The following is a 13,304-nucleotide window of genomic DNA, read 5'->3' as shown; positions in this document are numbered from 1 at the left end:
CAATGATCCTATAACTATTTAAGATTCAGATTTTTTCTATGTGTAACAACAAAAACTTCACATGACAAATTGATAACTAACAATTCAGAAAATTTATTAGTTTAACTATTTCCAATCCAATGATGCATTTGATCTTTAAAACTCAGAAATAAATTACTGAAAAACCAGTGTAATTATATTAAGAAATTTGTCAATTAGTAAGCAAAAGTTTCTGAAAATAATTCTATTTCTAAAATGCACTGCAGTAAAAGATGAAAACTAATTTTGTTTCTAAACTTCAGCTAATTGAAACTTTATGCCAGTATTAGTCTTGCTTACAATCAGATAAATGAAATGGGGTAAGGGTTTAGAGGATGTGCACTAGTCAGCCCTTAGGGGCTTGAAGATACTTGGATATTAAGCTGTGCAAGTCGCTGAAAATCTTCAAATCCAAATGGCAACTGAAATTTTTTTTTGAGAAATTTTTTGTTAAAATTTTTAGGGAACTTTTTAGTGAAAATTGTTAAAATTTGGGTACCAGAGGACAAGTGGTTCCCTAAGGCTTTGATCTTTGGCCTAGGGAAAAGTGTACAAATTTATTTGTACTTTTCTCCTAAAGTGACTTTATAAGTGGTAAAGTTAATTTAATTTAAAAGTGACTTTATAAGTGGTAAAGTTGCATTCTAATTTAAAAGTGACTTTGTAAGTGGTAAAATTACATTCTAATTTAAAGGTGACTTTATTAAACTCAATGAAGAATTAGAAAGTGAAAAAGTGAATATGGAAATAAAACGCTAAGTGGGTTTTTATTTAAGTGGTTGAGTTAAAAAATAAAAAGTGAGAATTAAATGCCCATTTATTCTCATCCCTAGATCTAAATGAATCTCAACCATTAGGTCTTAGGGTAACCCAAAAGGTCATTCAGATAATAAAAGGAGAAGAGAAGAGAAAAAGACCATTCATTCTTTCATGAGAATTTGAGAGAAAGAGAAGAGAGAGCAAGGAGAAATTTTCTAAGCAGTGAGGAAGTGAAGGAGAGCAGCAAGAAGACATTTCAACAAATCTGGGCAACAACATTTATTGGCATGCATCCCAAGGCAAAATCGTACAATAGGAGAAAGACATAGTATCGAGGAAGAGGAACAACAGCAAGGGCATGAATTTCAAGGCAAATTTGGGCACAAATTTCGAGGCAACCATATTGCTAAAATTTGTACGGTTCGTACATCAAGTTTTGGGCACGTTTTCCGAGGCTGGCCGTACAACATTTAATGTTGTTTTATTGCTGGAAAATTTATGTTTTGGCTGTTTGCTAATTGGCATGATTTTCAATGCGGAGTTCAAACACGAAAATCGAGATAAGTTGTAATTTGTGGTTGCTGGAATTTTTACTGTGTATTTTAGTTTCTTTGTAAAAGCATTTTCAAAAATAAAGAAGAGCTTTCAAATTGGTTTTCCCCAAGAATTGTAGGGGGTTTTTCCAGGGTCACATTGACCAAAAGTCATTGTGTTATTTTCTGTGTGTGGCTGTCATAATTTTGCTATTTTTTATTTCTGCAATTTCAGCAGCTTTGAAATCTCTAAATTTGTGTTTTCATAAAATTATTACTATTTCCAGATTTATAGAATTTTTATCATGCTTGGATTTAAAACTAAATGCATGGAGTAATAAGGAAAACTGATAACCAGAGTGGAGGTTGATATTTCTTCATGGTATCAGAGCTTGGTTAGATGCAAAGTGCAGTTTGGGACATCGAAGTGAAAATTACAGCGAGTTGATTTTTACACAGAAAACAGAAACCTTTACCACAGATTTGAAAATTTCAGTTTGGTAGGATAGTGAAACATGTCTTTGGGTTTGAGAGTTGAATACAGGTTGGATGGGAAAAACAACTACAGTGCATGGAAAGAGAGAATCCAGAGCATCTTTGAGGAAGCAGAACTCTGGGGCATTATGGTAAATACCACACAGAACCCAGTAGTAGTACCTTGCTGACCCTGGACAATTGGTAGAGTTTAACAAAAAGAATGCTAAGGCAAAAAGATTGATTCTGGAAGGAATCAAAGACCATGTCATTCCTCATGTGAGAGGAAAGACTTATGCACATGAGATGTGGACAGCCTTGACCAGTGTTTACCAGAGCTCAAATGAAAATAGAAAAATGGTCCTAAAGGAGAAACTGAAGGCCATTAAAATGGCTAAGACTGACAGTGCTACAACATACCTCACAAAGATCACTTTAGTGAGAGATGAGTTGGCAGCCGTAGGTGAGATCATTGCACCCACTGAGTTGGTGAGAATTGCTTTGAATGGTCTTCCCAAGACTTGGCAAAATTTTGTGGATGGCATTGTTGCATGGGAAAACCTTCCCGATTGGGAGAGGTTGTGGGATGATTGCATTCAGAATGAGATCAGAATGAACCATCTTGGGGCAACCAAACAAGTGGAGGAGGATGACAATGTGGCATTGTTAGCAAGAGGTCAAAAGGGCATAGCAAAGAAGCAAGCTTCCAACAGTGGAGGCAAAGGCAAAGGTAAAGGCAAGTAGCAAAACAAGGAGAATGACTATTCCAAAGTCAAATGTTGGAATTGTCAAATGTTGGGGCACTATGCTGTTGTGTGTCTGGAGAAGAAGAACAAGAAAGGGAAAGATAAACCCATGGCAACTTCTGTAGAGATAGAGAGCTTCTTAGAGAGATTTGATCAGGAGTTTGGGTTCATAGCTTGTGAGGCCATTAGTGTAGGATCACTTGCCATACAGGTTCAGAGGGAGTGTGCATTCCCCGCTACTAGTAGAGCATATTCTAGCATTTGGTATGTTGACAGTGGCGCTTCCCCCCACATGACAAGAGTCAGAGAGTACTTCTCATAGATTTCAAAGGACGACACTGATATGGAGGTAGTACTTGGTGATGACAACATTGTTAGAGCAGTCGGTGTGGGGACATTGACATTTGATAGGGGACCCAAACCTCCCTTGAAAGTGTCAGATGTTCTATATGTGCCTGGAATGAAGAAGAACCTGATATCCGTCTCAACACTTGAGGATAGAGGGTATGATGTGTTGTTCAGGAGAGGGCAGGTGCTTATATATCCTCGGGGAACTCCAGCTTCTTCAGCTAGAGAGATTGGTGTGCGCCATGCCAAGGTGTACAAGTTTTCATTCTAGCCCCTGATGGCATTGAGTAGCAGCACCCGAGACAGGATCGACAACAGATATAGCAGTTCAGAGTTGTGTGAGATTTGGCACCACAGAATGGGGCACATGTATCATGGGGCCTTGAGTACATTGCGGGAGATCACCAATGGTGTGCTAGATTTCAGTTCTGATCACCACTGGTGTGCCAGATTTCAGTTTGATCACCTTGATGCATGTAGAGGATGTGCTATGGGGAAGTTTGCTAGATCCCCTTTTCCCAACAGTGATAGCAGAGAGATCGGGATCCTTGACTTGATACATACCGATGTGAGTGGTCGGATGTTTCATGTATCATTGAGTGGCTATGAGTACTATGTTTTATTCATTGATGACCACTTCAGGAAGACCTGGATTTATTTCTTGAAGACTAAGAGTGAGGTATTCAAGCGGTTTCAAGAATTCAAAGCTCTTGTGGAGACCCAGACAGGTAGGAAGATCAAGGTCCTCAGGTCGGACAATGGAGGGTAGTATGCCTTTGGTGAGTTTGTTGATTTTTGTGTCGAGGCAGGCAGTAGAAGGGAGTTCACAGTTCCTTACAACCCCCAACAGAATGGGGTTGCAGAGGGGAAGAACAGATCCATTGCAGGGGCTGCCAAAGCCATGCTTCATGATCAGGGGTTACCTTTATTTTTGTGGGCAGAGGCCTACAACACTGCTGTGTACTTGCAGAACAGGAGTCCACATCATGCCTTGGGGAATGTGACTCCGGAGGAGGCTTTTTCTGGGAAGAAGCCTGCTATTGGGCACTTTTGTATCTTTGAGTGCCTTACATATTCCTATGTCCCCAAGGAGAACAGGACCAAGCTAGAGCCCACTGTAGACAAGGGCATATTTGTGGGTTATAGTGAGACCTCGAGAGCTTATCAGATTTATATTCCTACGCAGAGGAAAGTGGTTGTCAGGCGGGATGTGAAGTTCGAGGAGGAGAGAGCTTTCAGGAGGTCACGAGAGTTAGAGTATCCAGAGCCACCAGACCCTTAGGAGCAGTTGACTTAGTCAAAGGGATCCAGTGGTCAGGGATCATGAGGTATATCGATTACAATGTCAGTTCCATCAGTGAGCAGTGGCTCTCATAGTCAAGTGGGTGGTTCTTCGAGCAGCATGCAGGGCATTTCGCAGAGCAGTTCACAGGGTAGTCCACTAATGGACAATTCACAGGGTACTTCAACATCTACACGCATAGGTTCAGGCATGAGGTCAGTTGACAGGCCTTCAAGAGTTCAGGCTTCTGATGATGATGAGGATTCTTTCACTCCGGTGGGAGAAGTATGCTCAGGGAAGAGGAAGCCCAAGTGGCTTCAAGATACGTTGCGCGAGGCCACATCAGTTGCTGGGCCAAAGAGACAGGTTAGAGAGAGTAAACCACCTGAGCAGTTCTGTAGTTACATGGCATTGGTAGCAAGCATTGTTGACTCCAAGCCTTCTAGTTATGAGGAGGCAGCGAGCCAGCAGGTTTGGAGAGAGGCCATGATGGAGGAGTTTATTCTATTATGAAGAACGATGTTTGGGAGGTAGTGCCGAGGTTTGAAGGTAAATCAGTTGTTACTTCCAGATGGCTCTACAAAATAAAGCATGCTGCAGATGGCAGCATCGAGAAGTTCAAGGCTCGATTTGTGGCGAGAGGGTTCTCACAGGTAGAGGGAGTTGACTATGAGGAGACCTTCGCTCCTGTAGCTCGATATACATCTATTCGCTCCATTATATCGATTGTAGCAGAGATGGGTTGGAAGATCCACCAGATGGATGTGAAGACCACATTTCTCAATGGCTTCATTCAAGAGGAGGTTTATATTGAGCAGCCGCAGGGCTTTGAGGTGCATGGGAAGGAGTCCCATGTATGCAGATTGAAAAAGGCACTCTATGGCCTGAAGCAAGCTCCTAGAGCTTGGTACTCTAGGATTGATACATACTTGCAGCAGTTGGGTTTCACAAAGAGTGAGGCTGATCCGAACCTATACTTCATTGTGGTGGGTGAGGAGCCTCTCATTCTGGTGTTGTATGTTGATGACTTGATCATCACTGGTGCAGAGAGACTCATTGAGGGCTGCAAGAGAGATCTTGCTTCAGAGTTTGAGATGATAAAGATATCGGCTTGATGCATTATTTTCTGGGATTAGATGTGTGGCAAGAGGAGGGGCATTTCTTCCTGGGACAAGGGAAGCACATTGTGGATATTCTTAGCAGATTTCACATGGAGGACTGCAAACCCATGTCTACACCTATGATCACTAACTGGAAGAAGCTTCACGCTTTTGATTCCGAGATGGTGGATCCTACTCTATAGAGACAGTTGATTGGTTGTTTGATGTATTTGGTCAACACTCGACCAGATATATGTTTTGCAGTTAACACTATGAGTCAGTTCATGTGTGAGCCCAGGAGAGTGCACTGAGTGGTTGCAAAAAACATTCTTCGTTACTTACAAGGGATTGTGGATTTTGGTCTGGATTATAGACAGGGTGATGAAGTGAGACTGGCAGGGTACACGGATTCAGATTGGGCAGGTTGTGCTTCAAATAGGAAGAGTACTTCCGGGGGTTGTTTTGGGTTGGGTTCGGTAGTTGTGTCATGGATCAGCCGGAAACGACAGTCAGTTGCACTGAGTTTAGCTGAGGCAGAGTATATGGCTGCTAATTTGGCTAGTTGTGAGGCCATATGGCTTCGCAAGATGTTGTTTGGTTTATTTGGTCAGGCATTGAGACCTTCAGTAATTTACTGTGATAATCAGAGTTGCATAAAACTCACGGATAATCCATTTTTTCATGACAGGTCAATGCATATTGAGATCAAGTATCACTTCATTAGAGACTATGTCCAAAAGGGAGCTATCAAGCTTGAGTACATTTCCACAAATGAGCATGTAGTGGACATTTTCACCAAACTGTTACCACGGGGCAAACATGTCTACTTCAGAGACAAGATGGGAGTGGTGAGGAACACTTTCTTCGGTAAGAGGGAGTGTGAAAATTTGGGTACCAGAGGACAAGTGGTTCCCTAAGGATTTGATCTTTGGCCTAGGGAAAATTGTACAAATTTATTTGTACTTTTCTCCTAAAGTGACTTTATAAGTGGTAAAGTCAATTTAATTTAAAAGTGACTTTATAAGTGTTAAAGTTACATTCGAATTTAAAAGTGACTTTATAAGTGGTAAAGTTACATTTTAATTTAAAAGTGACTTTATTACACTCAATGAAGAATTAGAAAGTGAAAAAGTGACTATGGAAATAAAAGGCTAAGTGGGTCTTTATTTAAATGGGTGAGTTAAAAAATAGAAAGTGAGAATTAAATGCACATTTATTCTCATCCCTAGATCTAAATGAATCTCAACCATTAGATCTTAGGGTAACCCAAAAGGTCATTTAGAGAATAAAATGAGAAGAGAAGAGGAAAAGATCATTCATTCTTTCATGAGCATTTGAGAGAAAAAGAAGAGAGAGCAAGGAGAAATTCTCTGAGCAGTGAGGAAGTGAAGGAGAGCAGCAAGAAGACATTTCAGCAAATCTGGGCAACAACATTTATTGGCATGCATCCCAAGGCAAAACCATACAGCAAGGGAAAGGCACATATATCGAAGAAGAGGGATAACACAGAAATCAAGGAAGAGGGACAACAGCAAGGGTACGAATATCAAGGCAGATTTGGGCATGAATTTCGAGGTAGCCATACTGCTGAAATCCGTACGGTTCGTACATCAAGTTCTGGGCATGTTTTTCGAGGTTGGTCGTACAACATTTAATGTTGTTTTATCGCTGGAAAAGTTCTGTTTTCGCTGTTTGCAAATTGGCACGATTTTCGAGGCGGAGTTAAAGCATGAAAATTGAGATAAGTTGTAATTTGGGGTCACTGGAATTTTTACTGTGTATTTCAGTTTCTCTGTAAAAGCATTTTAAGAAATAAAGAAGAGCTCTCAAACTAGTTTTCTCTAAGAGTTGTAGGGGGTTTTTCCAAGATCACATTGACCAAAAATCAGTGTTATTTTCTGTGTGTGGCTGTCATAATTTTGCTGTGTTTTATTTCTGCAATTTCAGCAGTTGTGAAATCTCTAAATTTGTGTTTTCAGAAAATTATTATCATTTCCAGATTTATAGAATTTTTATCATGCTTGGATTTAAAACTAAATGCATGGAGTGATAAGGAAAATTGGTTACCAGAGTGCGGGTTGAAATTTCTTCAAAAATTTATGGTGAGAGAGGGTGAATGAAGAGAGGCTTGAGGGTGAGGGATATAGGAAGGCTGAGGAGTAGGGGAGGAAGGCCGAGTGGGAGGTTGAGAGAGAGAGAGGGAGGTCGAGAAAGAAGGCAAGGCTGAGAAGGAGAAGAGGGAGGCCGAGAAATAAGGGGAGGCTGAGAAGAAGAAGGGGAGGTTGATAAGGAAGGGGAGGCTGAGAGCTGGAGGGATAAGGGAGGCTAAGAGGAGGGAGGAGAGGAAGCGGAAGAGGAGGCTGAGAAAGGGAAGGCCGAGAAGGAGAAGAGGGAGGTCGAGAAGGAAGGTGAGGATGTGCCGTGAAGGAGAGGGAGGATGGAGGAGCAAGGGAGCTGACCGTAAGGGAGGTCGAGAAAGGCAGAGGTAAGGCAGGCCGAGAAGCAGGGGGCTTGAGATGGCCAGCCCAGGGAAGGAAAGAAGAGGGCCAGTGTAGGGCCAATAGGCCCAAAAAAATTCAAATTGCCCACGATCTTTTGGAAGATTTGCAGAACCTAGATTGAGTTTCCTTTATGAATTTTTTCTTCAACTTGCAAATAGAATGGAGATAAGATCTAGCCCTTCAGGGCCTAGATCTATCTCCAAAATCCACAAAAATCATTTGCAATTTTCAAATCTGTTCTAGCACAAACAAAAGATAGAAAACCCCAAAACATGTATATACAAGAATATGAAATACCCAAAACCCCAATGAATTAAAAAATTTGAAATTTTCAAATCTACAATAATATTTTACGGATCTAGCAGATCTGTAGATCAAAACCTTCTATTAGCCAGATCTAAACAATTTTGCACAAATTTATAAATAAACTGGAAATTTTAAAGAGGCACAAGCCTAAGAAATACCCTACAAATAAAATATTTTGTAAGACGACTTCATAAATTAAAAATGGTGGGCTCTTTAGATTCTGTAATCTAAGAGTTAGTTGGTCCAGGTTAGGACTTCCCCAAATGCCTAAATCTCAAATAATAGCTTCTGTAAACTTAGATCTGATTGTTAGATTAATAGAGATTCAAAATAATCATAAAATCATCAAGAAATAGAGATACTTGCTAGTTTTATCAAATCAAAATGATATTTAAAAACCTAGAAATCTGTGCAAGATACCTGTGCACAGATCAATCCTTAAAGGCTATTATCCAACAAATACAAATAAAGCAACAGAGTATTAAGAGCAATATTACCACATAAATCTGAAAGAGGAACACCATGGTCTGAAACCCCAAAGTCTATGTTTTATTAACCAGAAAAAAGTTACAAGAGCTTTCTTAGAGCAAGTACATGATGCAATGATCGGATTCCAATAATAGAGGGAGACCTCTAATTTATAGATAATTTCTCCAACAATTAGATGGCTTGATCCCCATCAAAATAATCTCAACCATTGATGAATATCAAATTATCTTTTATTCATCATCGTCGAAATTAAGCTACCTTTTTAAGGAAAATCAAATTTCACTTTTAATTTCTTTTTAATTAACTCAAAAATGATTATTTTGAGTTAATTGCCTAAAAAATTGACTTTGACTTCACTACTAAGGCCCAAGGGTCCAAAATATCTTGAAATTTTCAATATTCCATTGGTCAGGGACTTCAAAAAATAAAAAACTTTAAAACCCATGAATTTTAAATGTTAGAGAATTTAATTTTTCTTAGGACCTAAATTAATTAAATTTCTGGCTTTAGCATTTTAATTTGTTTAAGCCATAAAATTTAATTAATTGATTCATGAAGGGATTAATAATTTTTCCAATCCTCTAATACTTTAGCATTATAGCAAAAATATTATTTACATGAAATATTACATTCTAACCCATGAAGGGGAACACCCTTTCGTTATAGACCCTTTATAAGTTACCTATTTCTGCGACTCAAAATATGATCTAGTAGACTAAGTGACTTGTAATAAAATAATATAACCAAATAGCTAGAATTATTCTCAAATCACTTTTACAGAGACTAGATAAATAACACTAGGACTCATCTAAGATCCCAATGACATAATCCACCCTAACTTTAGGGTGAGGCTGGAGGGAAAAGCTTTGCCAATCGTCTGTATTTAGAAACACACATGAATCGGTGAAACGAAAAATCTCCTAGGATAGAAATCATCATCAGAAAAATAATTTTACTTACGTTGTTACATACATTTGTTTTACTAGGATCATTTACATTACAGAATGCAGAATGGGTTTACCACACTCCAATGTACATATGGCTGATAATGATGAATCTGTGGATCATCTGAGTGCTCCGACATGATGGAAATCCTTACGCGAACAAATGTATAGCTATGGGGTAGTTGACATGGAGTGGTCAACAAGCCCCTTATAGTTTAAGAATTTGTTGATGAACTCGATGAAAGAAGAAATGCTTTTAGGCTCACATGAATCAAGCGAACCCCGATGTTCATATCCCATAGATATAATAAATAACTCGATGAAGTTATCTAGGTGAATCACATTCAGATTGAAAGCATGCCTAATTAATTTTGCTATGTGATCAACTGTTGAACTTGGATTGCCATTAAATTGTGGCACATCTTGGATAAGTCTTCTATCCAAGACATTTGGCTATCCAGGGATCCATGTGATTGAGTCGAGAGGCTCATTCTACAGCCCGGTATGAGGGGGATGTGTAATTTTGTTCGTCCATCCGTCTATCACACGTGCCCTTTTCAAAAAAAGTTCTCTAAATAGAAAAATAATGTTGGCTATAATAAGAAAAAATGAATATGTTGTAAAGTAATTAGAAGTAAAAAAAACGTGTGAGTAAGATGTTTAAACCTTATACATTTAAAAAATATTTCAACACGAGATTTAAATAAACTATTTAAAAATGTATGTTAACTAACTTTTGTCGATATCAACTTCATATATATCTGTATATAGAAAAAATTGTTAAAATAAAATATTTTAATATGAATTAATATTGACATATACTTAAAAATATATTAATAATAAAAAACATTTTAATTTGCGCTGATAAAATGTCTCGATGTACATGTTATGTAAAATATTATAATGTCAATTATGTATATATTATATATCATTTTAAAAAGTTTATGTATATATCATGAAAATAATAAGCTTTTATGGTTAAAACATTTATTTGGTTCTATATACACTCTATATAGCATTCAAAAATGCAATTTAAACAATGAAAAATTACACAGTGTATTTTACACTCTAAAGAAGTTTGCACTTGAAGAAATTTGGTCCCTCTCAGCTATTGTTAGATCCATACTTAAGATGGATATATGCTGGTATCTAAAGTAGGGAACCACTCATTAAGCTTTTTGATAAACATTGATTCTTAAATATATATGCTATGGGAGTTGCCAGGGTGAATTCAAAGATTACCTTGAGAGATGCTTGCTTCACCCTTCACCCTACAAGCATTGACATTAGGGTTCAATGAAGAACAAGGGTATCTTTCATCCAATGGAGTCTCCAAGAATGATATGTCAATATTGTCGTATGGGGAACAAAACACACGTCTCGTTTCCTCGATGACGCCAAAAATGTTGCCACACAATCTAGCAGGGATCCTAGGCGGGGTACCTAAGGGACAACTACTAGACCAAGTGACAACTGTAGAAATTTCTGTTTTCCCACCCCGGTTTTTAGTTTCTCCTTATTTCTCCCATATAGTTAAATGCCCTTTCCCATAACCATATATCTAACAAGCTGAAAAAAATAAATTTGCTGAAAACACAAATTCTGGAAATTTTACAGAATGCTGGAAATTGCAGAAATAAAAATCAGCAGTAATAAACAGCCATTAAAACACATTTAAACACTGAGATTTTTGGTCAATGTGACCTTGGAAAAACCCCCTACAACTCTTGGGGAAAACTAGTTTGAGAGCTCTTCTTTATTTTTGAAAATTGCCTTTTACAGTGAGAAATTTTCAACAAAAAAATCAGCAAGCAAATTTACAACTTATCTCTTTTCCCATGCTTCACAGCAAACTGGAAATTACAGCAAACAGGACAGCAATAAATGCTGTACTGTCTCCTCGATTTTCGTGCCCACTTTCAGCATTAAATGCTGCTGTATGGCCCTCGTTTTGCGTGCAGAAAAACCAGCAAACTGCTCCTCGATTTTTGTGCAAACCTCTCCTCAAAAATCGTGCCAAAATCTGCCTTTCACTGTGTGCTGAATCAGCTGTACAAATCTGCTCAACTGCTGCCTTGGAATGTGTGCCAAGCTGTTGTCTCCTTCTCCTCCCTGCTCAGAAATCTCTCTTGCTCTCTTGCTCTCCTTCTCCCAATCTGCTCATGAAAGAATTGAATCGAATGTGATCTTTTCCTCCTTTTCCTCCCTTAATATAACTCCAAATGACTTTTGGGTGACCCAAGTGACTTTTGGGTGATCTCTAAATCCAATGGCTGAAATAGATTTAGATCAATGGCTGAGATTAAATGCTCATTTAAATCTCACTTTTTATTTTTTAATTCACCCCACTTTAATAAAGACCCACTTAGTCATTTATTTCCAAAGTCACTTTTCCTTTCTAATTTTTCATTGACTTTATAAAAGTCACTTTAAAATTAGACTTAGTAACTTTATCACTTAAAGTCACTTTTAAATTAGATTTAACTTTATAAAATTATAAAGTCACTTTAGGAGAAAAATTAAATTCTTTTGGACACTTTTCCCTAGGCCAAAGATCAAAGCCTAAGGGAACCACCTGTCCTCGGGTACCAAATTTCAACACTCCCTCTTACCGAGGAAGGTGTTCCTCACCACACCCATCTTGTCTCTGAAGTAGACATGCTTGCCCCGTGGTAAGGCTTTGGTAAGGATATCTACAACCTGCTCATCAGTGGAAATATACTCAAGCTTCACAACTCCCTTCTGAACATAGTCTCTGATGAAATGATATCTGATCCCGATATGCTTTGACCTGTCATGAAATACTGGATTCTCCGTGAGTTTAATGCAACTCTGATTATCATAGTAAATCACTGAAGGTCTCAACGGCTGACCAAATAAGCCAAACAACATCTTGTGAAGCCAGATAGCCTCACAACTAGCTAGACTGGCTGCCATATACTCTGCTTCCGCTGAACTCAGTGCTACTGACTACTGCTTCCGGCTGAACCATGACACTACTGCTGAATCCAACCCAAAACAGCACCCTGAAGTGCTCTTCTTATCAGAAGCACAACCTGCCCAATCAGAATCAGTGTATCCTGCCAATCTCACTCCATCTCCCTGCCTGTAGTCCAGACCATAATCCACTGTCCCCTGCAAGTATCGCAAAATGTGTTTTGCAGCCACCCAGTGAACCTTCCTAGGCTCACACATAAACTGACTCATCGTGTTGATTGCAAAACAGATATCTGGTCTAGTGTTGACCAAATACATCAAGGAACCAATCAGCTGCCTGTACAATGTGGGATCCACCAACTCAGAATCCGAAGCATGAAGCTTCTTCCAGTTGGTGATCATTGGTGTCGACATGGGTCTACAATCCTCCATGTGGAATCTGCTAAGGATGTCCACAATATACTTCCCATGCCCCAGGAAGAAATGCCCCTCCTCCTGCCACACCTCCAAACCCAAAAAGTAATGCATCAAGCCGATGTCCTTCATCTCAAACTCCGTCGCAAGATCTCTCTTGCAGTGCTCTATGAGTCTCTCTGCACCTGTAATGATCAAGTCATCCACATACAGCACCAGAATGAGAGGCTCCTCACCAATCACAATAAAGTAAAGGTTCGGATCTGCCTCACTCTTTGTGAAACCCATCCCCTGCAAATATGTATCTATCCTGGAGTACCAAGCTCTGGGAGCTTGCTTCAGGCCATAAAGGGCCTTCTTCAGTCTGCACACATGGGACTCCTTCCCATGCACCTCAAAGCCCTGTGGCTGCTCAATGTACACCTCCTCCTTTATGAAGCCATTGAGAAATGC

At 39.1% G+C, this 13,304-nt stretch overlaps 1 protein-coding gene across 1 annotated transcript in view; it reads left to right on the top strand.

The window, feature by feature from the left end:
- Positions 1-13,304, top strand: part of BCE2 (2-oxoacid dehydrogenases acyltransferase family protein) — a 211,242-nt gene that overhangs the window by 16,685 nt on the left and 181,253 nt on the right. The window lies entirely within an intron of this gene.

This window comes from Pinus tabuliformis, chromosome 4_1 (assembly GCF_031772625.1).
Source record: "Pinus tabuliformis cultivar Carrire ecotype Pingquan chromosome 4_1, CPIR1, whole genome shotgun sequence".
In the NCBI taxonomy this organism is placed as follows: Eukaryota; Viridiplantae; Streptophyta; class Pinopsida; order Pinales; family Pinaceae; genus Pinus; species Pinus tabuliformis.
This window is presented reverse-complemented; position numbering and strand designations above follow the sequence as displayed.